Raw genomic sequence first — 19,365 nt, forward strand, 5'->3', positions numbered from 1 at the left:
ATGTTTCTGGGCTTGGATTTCTACTGAATAATGAATGGATTTGGGGACTCAATAAGATAGGGTAGGATACTGGTCTCCATCTGCACTGTCTGACCCAAATTAGATAAGAAATCAGCGGGCTGTCAAGAATGAATCATACTGAAGTACCTAATAATATAACTGAGTCTCTGACAAGAAGAGGTGGGAGGGGTTTTCATATTTGAAATGCTAAAAGGACACAAAACAAAGGGGAGACTGTCACACTGAGACTGTTCTTGTGGCAGCTGGGCTGAAATCACCTAATTACAAAACTAGCTTTTCTGGTTAAGTAATTACCCAGATTTTAGATATATGGGTGAGTACAGCTTATTTTTTATTTTATTTGTATTTGTGATCATTTTCTAATAAATGTTTTAAAAAAATTCATGAAGCATATGAGTTGTTTCCAGCTGAGCAGTCTCAGAGCAAGGAAACAAATGAAGGGTAGTGATGGGACTCTGTGGGTAGCGCCCCAACTGGAGCACCCTGGGCAAATCCCAGAGGAGAAAAGCACTTGCTCCTGTAAGCAGATGACAATGTTCACTCCATCACTACATGGACTTAAAACAGTCCTCCTCCACTGCATCTGCTCTATCCCTCTGGGTGTTAGTGGCACTATATGCTCTGGCTCATGAACCTCAATCCTGGTTTCACAGGTTGTCTTGGATTATTCTACAGTTGGGTTTCTTTTTTTCTGTTGTATTTTTGGTTTTAAATATCCTCTGCTGGGTCATATTCATTAAGTCCAGACATTTATGCTATTGATGATACCTGTAACCTCTGCCATACAAAACCAGTGTTTTGGAATAGTCTGCTGTAAAGCTACAACAGAGTAATTTGAATTCAATAGAAGCAAACAGGCTGTATTATTTCAGGCGGTTCTGTTGTCAATAGGCGGCAATAATATCCTTCACTGCAGCTACTTAATATATGTTTACATCTTTCCTCTGCCCCAGTTGGAAATTTTATAACACAGTCTCAAGTTATTTATATCTGCAAAGTTCTGCATTTCCACCATTATAATTTTTCATGTCACTATAGGCCAGCTATGGGAGAGGTATAGCATGACATTACTTTATTAAAGCTGACACTTTGCCTTGGATTGAATGAGTTTTCATCTTCTGTATACACAGCCAAAAATCATTAGCATTCCACCTCTGTTTTGCTATCAACTAATCTGCTCCAAAATATTTGCATGAAATCAAATTTATATAGTGGTCATTTACAAACAAAAAATTAATTTAAAGTCCCAGGTTCATGTTGCTGTTTGGGTATAGAGGAGCTGCTGCTCAGCCTCATTACTGGCAACAAACAGGCGATGCTTTCTGCAAGAGCTGTCACTGTTTCTCTGTCTGGGGCTGATTTATACCGTATGAATCCCAAGTGTTTAACAACACATGTTTTCTCCTGGCTTATCAGAAAGGGTGATGACATTAGGGCTTCTTGCAAATCTGTTGTCTTTGAAGTTTATGGAGTGAAAATGTGTCTTTTTGTTTGCTAAATCTATTTAACACATTCACACAAAACATGACTTGAGTCGGCAAAGCATTTCAGACAACTATAAAAATGAACCAGGATGGACACTGTCAAGTGCTTTTTACAGTGGTTAACTTGTTGTCCTTCAGTCTGGTTTCTTAATCTCTTAAAAGATGAGAACACTATTTTCATAACAGTTTTGTCCTGCTTCAGCTTGACAGCTGTGGATGTACAGTACTAGTGGTTACTCATGAAACATTTTCCCTATGCAGGATTATAGACATTCTAGCATTTTAAGATTACATTCAGATCATACTGACAAAGATCCAGTTTCTAAACTTGATACACAACATTCACTGATATTTTCTGGAAGTAGTTCTGTTATCAGAAGCTAAGATCTTGTCCATGCTCCATTTGTACATATATATGTATATGCAAAAACACAGAATAAAGTTATCCTGACATTTGGGAGGAGGGGACCTAGGCCAGGGTAATATTACAAGATGCAAATGAAATTAATTCCAGGAATTACTTAAACAGTACATGCTTATAATGCTTCTGCAAACTTTCTCCTCTTCTGCAGCAGAGCAGCAACACTGTGATGGTGTGGAGGGAGCCTAGTGTAGCCGTCTGGCTCCTGATGTGCGATCACCTCCTTCTTTCCCCTGTCAACCCATTTTGCCTCTAACTGACAATCCAAAACCTGAAATTACTTTTGAAGAGAAGTATTTCCAAAGGCACTTAGATTTATATAGAAGACCAGTGATTACGCCTAAGATAGTACAGCAGACATTTTATAATTTGTATAATTTATCCTTAATATCTGTAATAACTATATTTTTAACATTATTAGGGATTTTTTTTAATAGGGATACAACAGATTCCTATAATTTTTTTAAGTCCACAACTATAAAACCTAAAGTACCACACTACTACACACTTATTTTCAACCTGTTGTCATATGAGATAAAGTTAGATCTTTATCTATCAATATTATCCACACTAACCTTGCCAGATTGAGTCTGTGAAAACTTTTTGGTATTAATCTCATCTGGTTTCATCACATCTTGAGCACATTGCTTTTGGGCTTGGCACCAAGGGGATGTTGATTAGGGAGGGCTGTTTATTGTAATACCAATGGAGAATGACAATGAAGCTCTTGTTAGAAATGTCCTGCCTGAAGACATACAGTTATGATAGAAGTGAAGGTTAAATGCAGATAACAATATTGGCAAGTCAGTGCAATAAATCGTACTGTGGGAATCTTAGACTAATGCTTTGGGGTTTAATCACCGTTCTCCACATATTTAGGATACTTAGGGCTAGGTCTAAAGGAGTACGTGACTCTTGGCTATCCACGAGGTTGGAGACAAGGTTTTGGGCAGAGAAAGTCATTTTCTTCACTGCCTGCCCACTCCTCTGAGGTGCAAACAGCCCATTCCTAGCAAAGTTTATGGACTCTAGAAAAATTCTCATTTCCATGGTAATGCAACTGAGCAGAGATTTTCAGGATTTGGCTGGTAGATTCAGGTGTGGGAATTCTGCCTAAATCCATTTTAAGCTTCAGGGCTAAAAGTAATATTTTTTAAAGCACCAACAGTCTAAACATCCTGGGAGCTAATACTTTGATTCATTTTGGAGTTACCAATGCAAACTGTGGCTAAGAGATTGTACTTGTTTCTTATTACTGGTTCTCTTTTCCTCTTGAAGAAACAGTGTTTGACAAGTTTGGATTGCCCCTTCCTCACAGAAGAGCCCCTGGGACCAGCTGCCCAAGGGGCTGTGCTGTCTTCATCCCATGATGATTTGTTTTGTTTCAAGACCTGGTCTTGAGGAACCTGGTCAGATACAGGAACTCTTCGTGCCTGAAGCAGTATAAGCAAAAGAAGTATAAGCAAAACAAAATACTGTGCTGCTCTGATGGGTGAAGCGTGTTGGCAGCTCTCTTTTTAGTTTTAATTTTTGGTTATGCAGAAGTATATCAATAGGCAATATAAGCTTTTATAGGTGGGATGATGCCCAAAAGTGGACAGTGTCATTCCCTGGTCCTTATCCTCCACCTCCCACTTCGCAGCACATATGGTACTCCCAGCACAGTCCATCTCTGCAGAGTGCTGATGCTGCAACGTCAATATAATGTGAAGAATGAGACCAAAATTCTCCTTTTCCTCACAGCTGGACAAAAATAGAGATGAGATTTTACTATGTTCTGAAATAATCCTTTGGAAAAGTTGTTGTTTATCTACAACTACTAAGTAAAGAAAACTAAACTCACATATACTTTTCTTAAAACCTGAGGTATTTCCACATGGGCCAAAATATCCCTGAGAGTGCCACGTTAACACAGCTGTGGAAAAAGAACAATTCTGCTGTTCTTTTGTTCATAATAAGTGATAAGAAATTGAAGAGTTACATACAAATGTGGAGGCAAGTACGTGGAAAAACGTAGCACAGAAAAAACAGAATGGCAAAAACAGCAGCAATTAAGAATTGATAAGAAAGATGTAACACAGAGATTAGTGTATTAGTGCAATAGATTATAAATTTTAGGAATATTTTAGGAAAATATTTCAGGAAAAGTGTAAACAGCACAATACAGAAAAATGAGAACAGAACAGGAAACAAAAAATGCAGCGAATGAATGTTAATTATTAGTTGTAGACAGCAGCAAATAAATTACATACAGCTTGGTACACGACTTAGCAAATATATATAGCTTAGCTTTGTACAGAGCTATTTCTACCAGCTGCTTTCCTCCCCAAACAAAACAGAAACTATTTGCCACACATTCACAGCCTCAACTTTAAAGAAATGGTGCAACTTAGTGCAAAGTCAGGATGAATCACTGTTGATGCTTTTTAGCAAAGTGTCTTTGCACTTCCTACATCAGAAGTATTGTGACTGAAGGAAATAGTAGAGTTTAGAAAGTATCATTACATTTCTTAACAAGACAGGGATAAGAAATTATGCCACTGGAGGAAAGAAAACCAAAAGTGATATGATGAGCTGTGAAATGTAATAGTGAATGCAAATAGCTGACTTTAAAACACAGGCATTGTTGTTTGGTTTGTAAGAGCTTTAAACCCTGCTCCTGCAGAGAGCACCTGGGAAAATCTTTTAGAAGGTGGTAAGTACCTGCAGCTGGAGATGTCAAGATGTCACTCTTCCAATTTGTCTGTCTTAATGAAAACTTAGCAGCTTCCAGCCTTGCTGCAGCATTCTGGTCTCCATCCACTCCACACCTGACGACTCTGCAGTCCCATCAGCACTTCCCAGTGCAGGTAGCTTCAGCCAGAATGTTCCTGAACCAGCATTCCCTCTGCAGCCCACCTTGCACCCAGGCATTGCCAAAACACAGTACTCCCACAGGTTTCCTGTGCTACAACATAACATTTTCTGGTAGATTAATTCAGGTAATTGTTAAATATCAATCCAATGCATTCTGCAAAGGAAATTACTCGTTTCCAGCTTCCACACTACTTTAGATATATTGTTACTGCTACTGATGTAAAATGAAATTAGTGTTCAAAATGTTCCCATGTCACACAGAAACTGATTTGGTCACCTCAGTGTTCTGCAGTCCTTGCAGAACCTGTTGAGCTCTTGGGTTAAATAAATTTTTAACCATTATTCAGAGGAGTAGCACTTTAGAAGCTTGACTATACAGTCTACTATGAGCATGTGTGCATTTTCTCACTTTTTAATTTAAAAATATAATACACTGTCTGGGTGCCATGACTGGTTTCTAAAGACATTTAAGTTAAAACACTGGATTACTGAGTTTTGTGTCATTGCTACGCAAATCATGCATTAGTTTTCAAAATCTGTGTACTCAGTATGACCAGCTGAAGGGCTTAGTGAGGTGCTGAAAATAAATGTACCAGAAAATAGAAAATCTGTTTTTAATGAGATCCATCCTGTATGTCTTTGATATCGTCAGATACTGAAAATCTTGGATCTTCTCCTTCCCAGAGGAGTGCTATGAAGATGACAAGGGGGCTTGAGCACCTTTTGTATGAAGTCAGGCTAAGGAAGTTGGTGCTGTTCAGCCTGGAGAAGAGAAGACTGGGGAAATTCAGGTTAGATATAAGGAAGAAGTTCTTTCCTGTCAGGGTGGTAAGGCACTGGAACAGGTTTCCCAAAGAAGTGGTAAATATTCTATTCCTGGCAGTGCTCAAGGCCAGGCTGGACAGAGCCTTGGGCAACATGGTCTAGTGTGAGGCGTTCCTGGCCAAGGCAGGGGATTGGAACTAGATGATCTTAAGGTCCTTTCCAACCCTAACCATTCTATGATTCTATGATAATGTGGTGTGCAGAGATTTAAATGCTGTTCAGAAAACTCTGAAAACTGTGGAATTTGGGTAAAGCAAAACAAATAAACCAAAACTGAGGTTCATACTTTCTTTACTATCATTTATCTTGGCTGGGGCAGATCTGACTGCAGATGTTTTTTACATGTGTTCTCTAGCCATCCCTAAAGTTAAATTTTCACTGACCCTACTGAAATAATACGTTTGGAAATGAAATGCTACCCTTTATTTCCCCCTTTGCTTAAATCATCATGTCTGCAGCTGAACATGCAACAGGGGGACATGAAAATCCTGGGGACTGTTGCCAACCTGGCGCTGAGCTGTAAGGTGAGGTGCCAGCTGATCCATTTGGTTTGTTTGCAAACATCACTTTTCTGATGTGAAATCAGGCTAGGTCTGAGAACTTAATTAGGGGAAAATATGTTGTGCTGGCTGTGGCAAAGAAAACAATTGGTGTTTGCAGGTTTTGGGTTGCAAATGTCAGATGTTTGTTGTTTGTCATGTCAAAACCTACACAAAAGGCAAATCTGTCTACTGGCTTTTTCTATCCTAGGCATTCAACATTATGGATGGAACACTGGGGTTGCTGGTGCTGGTGGAAGTGGCACTTTGCCAAGTATGCTCCAAGAGTGACAGTTTGGTGTTTTGGCTATTTAGAAACCCACCAACCTGCTGGTAGTCTAGTTACATGGGTTTAGTTTGGTATGCATCCTGCTTTGCCCCAGGAGCCACAGAGCCAGTGGGGAAGTGACTGACCTGCAGCATGCAGACAGTGGAGCCTTGGGCACTGCTAGTGGTAACCCAGAGCAGCTGTGCACAAACAACCCAAGGGTTTGTAGTTAATACCTTAATGAAACAAATGGAGGGACTCTGTCCCTGGGCAGCTGAAAGTGGTTAGAGGAGGGAAAACACAGGTGGAAGCAGGTGCTGGGTTTTATAAAAACAGGAAGAGAAGTAGTGTTATAGACATTATGGTGTGGGCTTACTTTTATGCATTTTCTTATTTGACAATATGTAAGTTTTACTATGAGGCTGCTATTCGGTTCAATACAGCTTATGGTAACCAAAAGAAAATGTTAAGTCTATAGCTTATTCTTTTCAATTTTTGCTAAAGGGAGTGTAAATAACTCACTAAATGTAGTTATTTAGACAGTTATTTTTTTAAGGACAAAAGTTGTTTTTTGGTTTAATTGATTTTGCAGCTATTGCAAAGATTTGCCTTTTAAACCTATTGCTTTTATAACATGTATGTGGTGGAGTAGTGATGTTTTAGCTTTAGCATATCAATTGTCTTCCACATATCTTTTTTCAAGTGAGCCTTGAAAAATCTAATTCTCCTCCCTTTTTCTGACGTATTTGATTCATCTTTTTCACTGGTCTGACCCACCAAGACTTCTTACAAAGTGTTTTAAGTGCTTTCATGGTGCAACTTTTGTCTCTACGTAAGCATGAGCATTGAATGAGGCAGGTAAAGGCAGTGAGTAATTACTAGACAAGGCAGGTGCTGGTTTGATCCCTGAAGAAAATTTTTCAGCAATAAAATGCGTATTTCTTTCTTGTCAAGGTGTAAGGCCCAAAACTCTGCTATTTTGAGACTGCATAATGAGAAAGGAAACATATTAATCCTTTTTTCTTCTTTTTCTGACTTTTCTGACTAGGAGCAGCATAAAGATATTTCAGTTACCTCATTCAAATCACACCTCCTTAGGGAAGGACAAAGAAAAGATTTGATGAAGTGTGCTGTAGTCATGGCTGCTTCTTGTGTGCCTAATCTGCAAGGAGGGCAGGGTGAACTGCGCAGAACAAAATCCCTTATAGTTGGAGGTTTGCACACTCCACAGAGTGGATTGCTGCGAGCAATCCCAGGGAGCTTGCTTTTATCACAGGTAGTGCTTGTTTGGAAGACATCCCATTCTGAAGATAAAATTTATAGTAGTTGGCTGTTTTGTGTAATTGACACCTAGGCTACCAGATGTTTTCTTAAACTGGCCACATCTATTTATGTTGGCTGAGGACCAGGTGTGCACACACATGTATGTATGTACATATATAAGGAATAGACATAATTCTGTTAACAGTGCTTAAGCCAACTGAAAGCTTTATTTTTTTTTTTCTTCAGGATGAATTAATGTAGCTTGCTTTATACTTCTTTGCTCAGTGAAAGAGAACTTAAAAAAAGCAGTCTTGCAAACTAATCAACAATGTGTGTTTTCTGGTTTAATCTATTAAAAGAAAATATTGGCTAAACAAAATTCTGTCTCTTGCCACACTGTTGATTAGGAATATACGGCCTTCAGTAGAACACTGTTATATCAAATTAATACTTCTTAGAACTTTGAGCTGCCATGTGTGAAGGGTTATTACCAGCTCTGGAACAATCTATACTGTGCAATATATAGGCTATTCTCCAAGATTTACTGTGAGTGCAGTGAATAAGCAATGAAAGCTGCCTGAGCTACAATCTTAACGAGACATAGAAATACAGTGCTGCTTAATTCAGGGTTTTCTAGGTCCTACCTTTTTGCAAGACAAAACTAATCTTAACTCTAAAGTGGCTAGAGATGGTGACTTAAAGTTATATTGAAATCTCTGAAGGTTTAACCATTTAAATGTTCATTTCACATTTTTCTTTTGCTTTTTCTTTCCTCACCCACAAAGTGTTAGCTGAGCTTCAAAGAAAATGTGTAATTTGATCCAAGTCAGGGATCAAGCCTGGTAACTGTTTTGAGTTGACCTGTAGGTTACATGATCTTACCCAACAAATCATGGGCAGATTTGTAAAAGACTCTGTTATTGCTTCCTATTTTACTACTTAATTCTGTTGCAACCACCATTTAGTCTAAAACATACACTGAGCTATGATGTTACTGGTTTTGCACACTGAAAAGTTGACCTGCCATCATGAAATGTTTGCATTGTAATCACCAAATGGAAATTTGGCAAAAAAAAAAAAGAGAGGGCACAAAAAGCCCCCAACAAAACAAATAAAAACCAACCACCTACCACTAATAAAATCCCTTTTTAATTCTTTTTGTCTTGGAAAAATTGAGATGATTAGTAAAATGTGCTGACTCAGTAATAACGATATTGTGCTTCTCTCTGTTCCTTCCTTGTAGAGGTTGATCCACTTGGCTCCATGTTGCTGTGCTAATAGGTATCCAAGGATAGAAACACTTTATGAGACTTGCCTTTCAGCAAATATGTGATATAGAAGTGCAGGAAGACTGAACAAGTACTTCTGTTTGTCACATGAAGGTGGATGACTTGCCATGGAGTAACTGCTATGAATTTTGACTTAGGTGGCTTTGAGGTTCTTCTTACTTATGTTGTAGCAACTTATGTTCTTGATTCCTCAGGCTCTAATTTTTTTTTTTACTTGGGGGGGTGGGGTGGGTAGTGGAAAGAAAGATAAACATCTTTGTTCTCCTTCCTGGTTTCCTTTCAAATGTGTCATCCAAAGAAGCTGAATGAGTGAACTAAAGAACTGAAATATAAGTTATGCTTGTCCCAAGTGGCCACTTCCAGGATGAAAATGGCTGTAACTTCTTGAAGGATGAATGAATGCATCCTTTCTCAAGTAGATCAAAATAGTGCAGGAACCCTTTCAAGTGTGTGTCCCAGGAATAAAGCTATTTAGCCTGTGCTTTAAGGTGATCCACAAGATTAATAAATTAATATGGGAAAACCTAGGGACTTTTTCTTGAGACAGACCATGGTTATTGTCTATATTAATATCTTCAAGGGGGCAGTGGGAAAAAGCCCTTTTGAACATAATTTAAAACTAATATGAATGAAAGCACTGGGAAACAAATGGCAGTACTTTTCCTTTTCTTGTAGGCCCATTTTATAATATTTTAGATGTATTGTAATTCTTCACAGAACTGTTTAGATAATCCTTCTAATCTGTTAGCCTCATTTAGACAACTTTCATGTGCTTCCAGTTTGCTTTAGCATGGGAATGGCTTATATGCTATTGAGAGCTACATCGGAAGATGCACACATTTTTCTAAATTGTCTGGAAGTATATATTTTAATATTTGGGGAAGTTATGCTCTAGGAAAGGTAGGATGTTTGTTTAATTTCACGGCATTGTGTCAACTTCTAGCAGCGGCAAATGTATGAATTTCACAACATTAGTGGTGTATTGCAGCATTTCACTTAAATTTAAATATTGATTATGCAGCTAGTAGAACATTAACTAGTAAAAAAACCCCGTAAAACTATACAAGGTGAATGTATGTAACCACTAGAAAGTAAGAATAAGGATAGACAGGTAAGTATTGGAAGTCAGAGCTTTTAAAAACTTATAAATTGCTATAATAGTTTGATCCTCATATTTAGTGAAACACTCTGCACCAGTGAGTCCAGGATCTCTGCTGAAGTTATCTGATATGTAACTGCACGATACTACTGACTGCAGCATCAGAAGCTGGGGATGTTCTTGGCATGTAACTGACTTCCCTATTTCGTACTTTAAAATTGTCATTCATAAGGAGTAATATGTGCTGTCGGACTCAGGGTAAGTGGAGCTGAAATGATACACAAGCTTCAGTGAAAGAACTGGGGGAGTGTGGGGTGGTGTGGGAAATGTACCACCTTCCCTAGGGGTTTTGAATGTAATTTCTGACTCTTCTGTCTTGGAAAAAAAAATCTTGCTGTGTGAAATCAGGAGGTGTAGTCTCTTTTCTTTCAGGCCATGAATTACTAATGCCTAAATAATCTTTTAGGCAGTTCAAAGTCCCTTGTACTGCTGTTTATCCCTTTGGGCTTATACCTTCTAGACACTGAAGCATGGCATAACTTTGATAATTTTCTTTAATTGGCTTGTTAAACTGATAGTGGGTCTCAGATCTGAGAAGGTATGTTGACACAGATAAGCCTTGGGTATCTTTATGCTTTAGTTTAAGTTTACTTACTACAGATGAATCAAAAAAGTAGAGGATCCCAAGTTCTTCAAAAGTCCAGATTTTGGAGTCTGTCAACCCCAGGTCTTCATTATTCCACAGACACATCTTGGTGGACACAACAGACTATCCATACATGCTTTGCTGTGTTTTACAAGGTGCACCTAATCATTCACAGCAGGACCTGCTGGGCCTTACCTTAGAAGAGAAAGTGATGTCTGTAATCAACTGGGAGTAGTTGTCTGTCTCAGACACCTTCACTGAGAATATATCTGCCTAATGGCATTTAAATGTTTGGCTGTTCATTTTTAAACAGGAATTAATCTCAAATATTAAAAAATAATGAAATAGGGATACTTTATGCATACAACTATATTCACCAAAAGATGAGGTAGTTATTCTAACTAATGATAGTGTCTGCTTAGACCAGACTGCCCTGGACAGAAGGTGCCTTGATACCTGCCAGGGTTAGATACCTTGGAGGGGGACCACAAATGGACACATCCTTCAGCCAGGAGTCACCCTTGGACTATGGAAGATGTGGAGCTGGGTGGCATGTTGGGGCTGACAAAGGCAGGATGCTCTTGTGGCCTTAATCAGGCAGTTGTAACCCTTCAGGGGCATGATGAGCAGGACCTCCATGTTGGCTACTAGGTTTTAACAGTTTCATGTATCAGGTGTAAATATTTTTTTTCCCTTCCCCCTCCTTTACCTTCCCTGTTCCAAAGTTTAAGTATTTGAACAGTATAAGGCTATTTTTTGCCTATGTAACTATTCTTAGACTAGCTGCATGACCTCCTGTATACAGTCTCTCAGCAGAAACAGTTATACTGAAAATGGGTATAGAGTACTAGCAAAACTTGAAATTGCAGCATGTATATCTACTGAAATACCTGAATTGGTTAATCTGGTTTCTAGATTAATTACTTCCCCATTAGTAAGAATAAAGAATGCCTTCTACTAAAGGGTAAAAATTAACTGAGAAAGAACAGCAGCAGGACAATGCCAGACCAAGTTTCCACAACTTCAAGGCCAGGCTGAGTAAAGCTTGGATCACCCAGATTTAGTGGAAAGTGTCTGTGAGGGTGTGCGTGGAACTAGATGACTTTTAAGGTCCCTTCCAACTCAAACCATTCTGTGATTCTATGAAACAGGGCTGAATAGATATTGATTGTTAAATTCTACAATATAAGTTATTCCTTTACTGAAACGCTGTAGGTTCATTCTCTACCTGCAATGGATGCTTCTTTGAAACGGTCACACTGTAAATTCCAGAAAGTAAGGGTTTACAGTGCTCTACTGTCCTCTTGATGAAGCATCGGCATGTGCATTCTGCTGTAATATTCTCCTGGACACACTCTATAATGTAATCTCAGACACATCCTTTTCAGCTGTTTCTTTTTCCAGTAGTACATTATTATAACTGCAGTGGCAGAGGATATGTCACCACAAGAATGTTACTGTCCCAGAGCAAACTTGAAATTGAAGGATCAAGATTTTCAGCCCATTTATGAATAATAATATGAAATTCTGTAGTGTTACAACATAGTAAAACCACCTTGCTTATTTGTTCCTTACTAAAAAGGAAATGTGGAGACAATTTATTTTATTAAAATAATGTCATGAATTTCCTATACTTATTTGTAGGATTCAGCCACTCTGCATTTTGCTTATGCAAACTACAATAAAACAATTATATAAATTATATACATTATCAAACTTCCACTGTGGAAAATTATTGCAGTACTTGCCTGTCTGCAGCTCAATTGCTTTATGCTGTTTGAGGATCGGTAATTTTAAGCACTATATATTTTTTAATATGCAGGCTCAAAACCAGTGTGTTTGAGTGCCACACATTTGAGCACCCTTCTGGCAGCATGGTCTGGGCAGGTGCCAAACTCCATTTGCAACATACTGAAGAGATAAAAAGGATGGTGGCTCTGGGATTTGAGCAAGATCATGGCTTGGTGAGTACAATGCTTACTTTGCCTGTGACTGCCTTCCAAAATATGACACTAACTTTATAGAAGTTGGAGGTTCCACGTAAGTTATTGCATCTTACATTCAAGTACAGTGCCTTGGTTTACTTAAGTTTTTGGCACTCTGCTCCAGGAAGATCTCATGGCAAAAATTAATTTTAAATAATATTGGTATATGAAATTCTGAGAGGGACGAATAGTATAGTTTGGATAATTAAAAGAGGAATAGTAGATTCCTACAAAATAATTATAGGCAAGGAAGGTTTATCAGATGCTCCTGCTTATGCTTTCAGACGGGATCATGTAGCTTAATGGGAAGGTAACACACTTTGAATGAACTGAAAGTTACCACACACAATGTGCAATATGCATTTGAAGCTTTTCATCACTAGAGAACTTTAGGATCAAGAGCTTAGAAGGATAAAAAATGGATTATGTGATATTCATGTGTATAATGAGAAGATCAAGATTTATTACAGAAAATCAGAATGCATAAGAGAAATCATCATGATTTTAGGATTTAAACTGACAGGATCACTAAACGTTAACTGGCAGGAGTAGGTAAGAACTTCCCTCAGGACAGGTTTTTAACTGCTAGGTTTTTTCCACTCTTTTTAAAAAACTTTTTATTATTACACCTAATACTAGCCCAGACAGGATTTAAGATTGAGTAGTCAATGAGACTAAGATATACACCAGAATTTTTAAATTTCTAGTAGCTTTTAAGAGCAAAGAGTTGTTCTGGGCATAGATTTGGAAGTATTTACAACATTGTGACAGTTTCCTTTAAAGTATTTAAATGTGCAGTAAAATTGAAGTTCAGCACTTTAAAGATGGAAAATGCATGCTTTGAAGTGTGTGTGAGGTTTTTCTCCAAAACTTACTGCTCACTCAATCCACACAGAGATGTGGGCATATATCTGAGTGCTTTGGATCCTAAACACTAGTTGCAACTGCCACATTTTCTTCAGGGTACCTGCTTTTCATCTAAACCTCCATTGCCAAAAGATTCCTGGGGCTCAAATGCGTCAGGCCTTTTAGAAACTTCCTCCAGACCTTTACTTCTTACATGTTCTTACATCTGCTCTAGTCCTACCAGTCTTCAGAAGTTCAGTTAACCAGCATGTACTGGCCAAGCAAGTGAAGCTCTGAAAAGACATTTGAGTAGGGCTGGGATCCAAGCTGACACAATCAGTGATGAGTCCTAAATGTCTGAAGTCATCTCCTTTACAGTCTCCCTTGTCTATCTGAGGCCTCACAAAGGATAATCACTCCTTAAATATTTCACTAAATGAGCTTTACAGGAGTATGCTTGCAAACTGCAAAAAATTTAAGATGGAAGTCAAGTGTTCCTGATTACTCGTGAAAATTAGAAAAATCACACTTGCAGATCATATGCCATTACATTAGTCATAGAAAATATTTCATATCATTCTTGAGTTTTTAGTAATGAGTCATGATTATTCATCATAATGAATATCATTTTTTGAGATTAGGATTAAATAAAATCATACTGTAATATTAAAAAAAAAAAAATAAAATCTTTGTGGATTTCTGTCATCTAGACCAGAAAAAGGGGAGGGATACCCCTGAGTTTTATAGGAAACTAACATATAGGCATAGCCTTCCAAGTCCAGTTATTCTCTTACAATTCTAATTCTAGGATTTTGAGTTTAGAGTAATAGCAATGTACTAAAAGAGAAGCAGAATTAATGAGTAAGACAAAAGGGAATATATTTTTTTAGTAATATTTTTGCCAATCAAAACACACATTTTTAAGTAATAAATATATTCAATGATTTAACTCTCTATTTTCTTCAATATTGTCTTTTCAGGTTATTTACAAACTTGGTGAGAAACTGTGAAACATTGTAGAAATTATATTAGTAACTGGACCTAGGACTCAATCAAAATTGACTGCCCTGATTTCTACTGGGCAGATCATAAATTCAGTAGTCCCTTTAAATATGGTGCTTTTCTTACTTGCATATTGGTTTTTGCTATGTCACTGAAAATTAATTTAAGAGCATAAGAAATTTTGCTGCTAGAGTAGCAAGATCATGGTATGAAGCAGTAAACACTGAATTATGATTATCATTCACTTGTAAGCTTTTCTGGTCTGATTTAGTTTACAGTAGATTCCAACAGAGTAAAGAAGGGCAATCCTTCAAACATAAAAAAAAAATGAATTGTGGAAGACTAAACTATGAACACCATTTTAGTTCAATGTAACTATGTATAAATTACAGCAAAGACCTACTGATTCTTGCTAGTGGCTATTATTGACTTACAGAAATCTCACCTATATCAGTCATAGGTAGGTTTGGCCCTAGGATTTTTAATATTAAGTGAAATGAACCCAAAAATGACCTGAAGTTCACCATCTTAACATGATGTTTCCCAAAGATGCATTTCAACAAGAAAGCAGAGTTGCAATAAAAATGGTTTCTTGAAATTTGAACTGCTGCTCCTGGCATGTATAGACCAAATTAATAGAGATCCCATATATTCTGAAATGTGTGGAGGAGAAAGACTTCCCTAAATTTCAAGATATAGGATGAGGATGAAATGGCTTGTACTTGAAGGAGGTAAAGGGCCGTCCAACACTGATAAGTGTTAGAGAAAGAAAATGAAGCAGAAGAAATGTTGGATTATTTAAAAGACTGGTCTGAGTGCTTAATGTGTATTTTTGTAACCCTTCATTATAGGGCATAAACATGGTTGTATTTCACACCACAGTATTTGGCCTTGCTGGAGATGTTGAGAGCTCCTGAATGCCCTCATAATGATTTCCACACCTTCCTTTTTTCTCTAACTCTTCTGACACAGTTTGAATGCTGATTATGTTTATAGAAACAGCTGCTCAAGTGAGATGGAATAAATCTCATTGCAGCCTGTTTTTTGTATCTCTAACTACTGGGGGGGGGGGAGGGAGTTATGGCTCTGTCAGTTGACTTTGTGCCCTTTTGGGGAGGAGAGCTGTTCATTCAATGCAGAACAAATGTCCTCCTATTTCCCAGTTATTAGCAAGAAGCTGGCTCCAGTCTAGTCATTTCTATGACCTATTTCTTCAAGAACAAAAGGTTAATTCTGAACATGTAATTTTAAGAAGTTCTGAAACCTTCTACTTTAGGAGAGCAAATCCTCATCTGTAACAGAGCTCTAAAGGAGCTGTTCAGAAAATAATTTTGATGTTAAACACCTTTGAATAAACAGAGCAAAACCAATTAAAATGTCACTTTAAAGGTAGTCCTACTTAACAGTTTATTCAGTAAATGAGTCCAGAAAATGAGATCCTGTTCCAGAAGAAGGGGCAGGGCAGTTCCTACCATTTATAAAAGATACAGGTTTTTGAATTTGTTGACACTTCCCATGATTCTTAGCAGTTTCAGGTCATCCAGAAATGTTAAACAGACATTTTTAGTGCTAGGAATGTCTGCATGTAACTATGTAAAAATGCCTTTTCACATTTTTAAAGACTTGAAGAGTAATAAAAAAGTCTTTTACAAGGAGGTTTTAAAGTCTGTTTGCTGTCATATCGCAAGATCTCATATCACTTAAGGTGATTTAATAGTTCAACCCACATATCAAAATATTGTCTGCTTTATTGATAGTAACATGCAGTACAGTAAAATTTTTTACTACTTTCCAAGTGGTCCTTCTGTAAGGACAGAACATAACAAACATCCAGAATGGATTATCCTATTGACTACTTCTTTTTCCCCTCATTTCTTCTGATTGCTGAGGTGTAAAGATTCAACTTTACACCAAATTAATTTCAAATCAGTTTTATTGCATTCGTCCCAAACATTTCACTAAGTACTATTAATTTATGCACAAATATCTTAAAAAAAACATATTACCAGAATTTCTATAAAAAAAGTAGAAAAGAAACAAATTTCAGGATCAAAACCCAACAAACAAATCTGTTAGTAGTCTAGTACCAGGCAACAATACTTTCTTCTTGTTGATGATTTTTCTTTGTCAGTGATGGTTATATTTTTTCTTGATACATAGTTCTGTGTAAACATCAAGATACTCAGTTTTAGCTTGTAAGGTTCATTTATGTTTATCCAGTGCTTGTTGTAAGGAGCCAGACTCTGTATTTACAGATGGAGCCTTCATTTGCCTTTCTTGACTGTACTCAATGGTATTTGCATATTTCTAAATCACTGTTAACTAAACAATTATGTGAGTGAACTCTCATGGCTGTAATTACCATTTATAGCATCAGCTGCAAAAGACCTTCCGAGGCTGGGTCTGCAGATCTGGGCAGGAGCCCTGCCCCAAGAAGAGGAGTAGCAGGACAACCACCTTCCCCTTGTTGTGTTAGGCAACCTCTGACCTTGAGATCTGGGCTGTGCCACTGTGCCACTTATTGCCTGTGCCTTTTCTCTTCAGCATGACTGCAAAAACGGCGCTGTCACAAGCTGCTGAGATGCCTTTTGCAGTGTGTCAGTGAGGTTGTGGGAATATTCAAAGGCACAGTTTTTGCTGGAAGTGTCGGTAGGTTGTGTAAGACAACCTCAGTGTTATCTCTTGTACAGACTGATCTCTGGAAGGACATACCACCTTCTTGGTTTGCTCCAGAACTGTGTAACCTTAATCCACTTTATTGTGGATGATCAGGGGCCAGACAGAAAGATAGGGCATTTTACAGGGTTAGTATAGTATCTTCTACATAATAACTGTATTTAAGCTGTTAAGATAGAGCCCACAGCACCATGCCAAGTAACAATAATAGTGATCAAACGGATGAGTAATAATTTCAGATTTGGGTTGTCACTCTCAGCCTGTTGCAAAGTTTAACAGCAAAGTAACAGCAGTAAAGAGTATGTGGACTGAATGAGGAACCCATCTTCAATTGCTGGAGTAGTCAAAATTCTTAAAGTACCGCTGAAGTTTGTTTTGATTCTTTTTTTTTTTTTTTCAGATGGATTGGTATCTCTGTAATGATGGAGTTGTAGTGGACTGCTATAGTATTTCAAGTAGTTATGGTGACCTTTCAACTGAGTATAAAATGACACAGAGCACGTAAGATGTTTCATAGCTCTTTGGTTTTATTGTGTTGTGATTCAGAACTATGACAACATATATGGAAAATATCAGTGCAAATGACTACTATGTACATGGTAAAAATAGTAGACAAATCAGGTTATCTCAGAATAAATGCTGTTCTATAGAAATTATATCGTTGTAATTGAGACACTGTAAGTGACATGAGGATCTAGTGCAAATCAACTCCCACATCCTTCCCAGAAAGAACATGTTGGAGAAGATGAACCCACTATGTACTGTGATTCATTGCAAAGGCACAGTCTGGTTGGAATGTATGGAGAGGAGCTCTCCTGATAGACAGGTTGCTCTCTACAGCTTGATTTAGTCAGAGTTGCAGCACATTGACCTTGTGTGTTGCAGTGGTTTGGCTTTGCAGATAGCATAGTGGCTTCATTGTTTCTGTTTTTCTTGGTTCACAGTTCAAAGTTATGGTAAATAATTAAAGCTTAAAGGGAAGCTAAACTTCAGGAAATAGATAAGAGACAAATTATTAGCAGTTCCTATCCCTAATGGCATCTCAATCAGGTTGTTATTGACTCTCTGCCTTGCCCCTTCCTCACAATATAATGATATCTCAGCTGGTTTGGGAGATAGCTCAGGGAAACGGGCTCAGCCTGGGCCATGAGCTTACGTGTTAATCTAATATAACGTTGCATTGTCCAAAGAACAGACCAGAAGGAAGAAAATTGGTTATGGATTGATATTTGACCTCTCTGAGGGTGCTGATAGACATGGAAACATTAAATGCTCACTCCAGTCTGTGTATGCAGAAGAGACTGGGGTTATTCAGGGAGGTTTTTTCTTTGCAAATGATCTCACAGCTAGCAGTCAGGAGAAAAATAAGAAACATCTCCCACTGTCTCCTGTGCCTGGATATAGGGCAAGCCATGTTCCATTCCAAGACAAACAACCAGAATAATTATGGACAGTCATGGAAATAAAGGTTAATTATTCTTAGGTATACTATAGTATTTGTAATGCCGTTTCCAAGAAATGTAACAAATTGTCATGGTTTAAACCCAGTCAGGTAACTCGTTCACTCACTCCCCCCCTTCTTTCCCTCCCCCTGCTCCCGGAGGGACGGAGAGGAGAATCGAAAAGAATGCAACTCCCACGGGTTGAGATAAGAACAGTTTAGTAACTAAGGTATAACACAGATCACTACTGCTACCACCAATGATAATAATGATAAAGGAAATAACAAGGGAAGAGAATACAACACCTCAGCACCAGCTGACCGATAACTCGCCCCCCAAGCCCGACCAAGCTCCAACCGATACCTCCTCCAACCCCACAGTCTCCCAGCCCTTCCAGCTAACTCCCAGTTACATCCTGGGCATGACGTTCTGTGGTATGGAATACCTCTTTGGTCAGTTTGGGTCAGGTGTCCTGTCTCTGCTTCCTCCCAGCTTCCCCTCCTCCCTGGCAGAGCATGAGGCTCACAAAGTCCTTGGCCAAACCAAAACATTGCTATCAGTTCTGTTCCCAGGCCGAAAGTCAAAACACTGCACTGCACCAGCTACCAAGAAGGAGAAAAATGACTGCTACTGCTGAACCCAGGACACAAATGTAGAAAAATGCCACTAAAAAGCAACTGTGAAATCCCATTTTTGTTGTACT

Source organism: Pezoporus wallicus, unplaced genomic scaffold (genome assembly GCF_028554395.1).
Source record: "Pezoporus wallicus isolate ANWC-B61680 ecotype Strahan unplaced genomic scaffold, APGP_CSIRO_Pwel_v1 contig_7657, whole genome shotgun sequence".
NCBI classification, from domain to species: Eukaryota; Metazoa; Chordata; class Aves; order Psittaciformes; family Psittacidae; genus Pezoporus; species Pezoporus wallicus.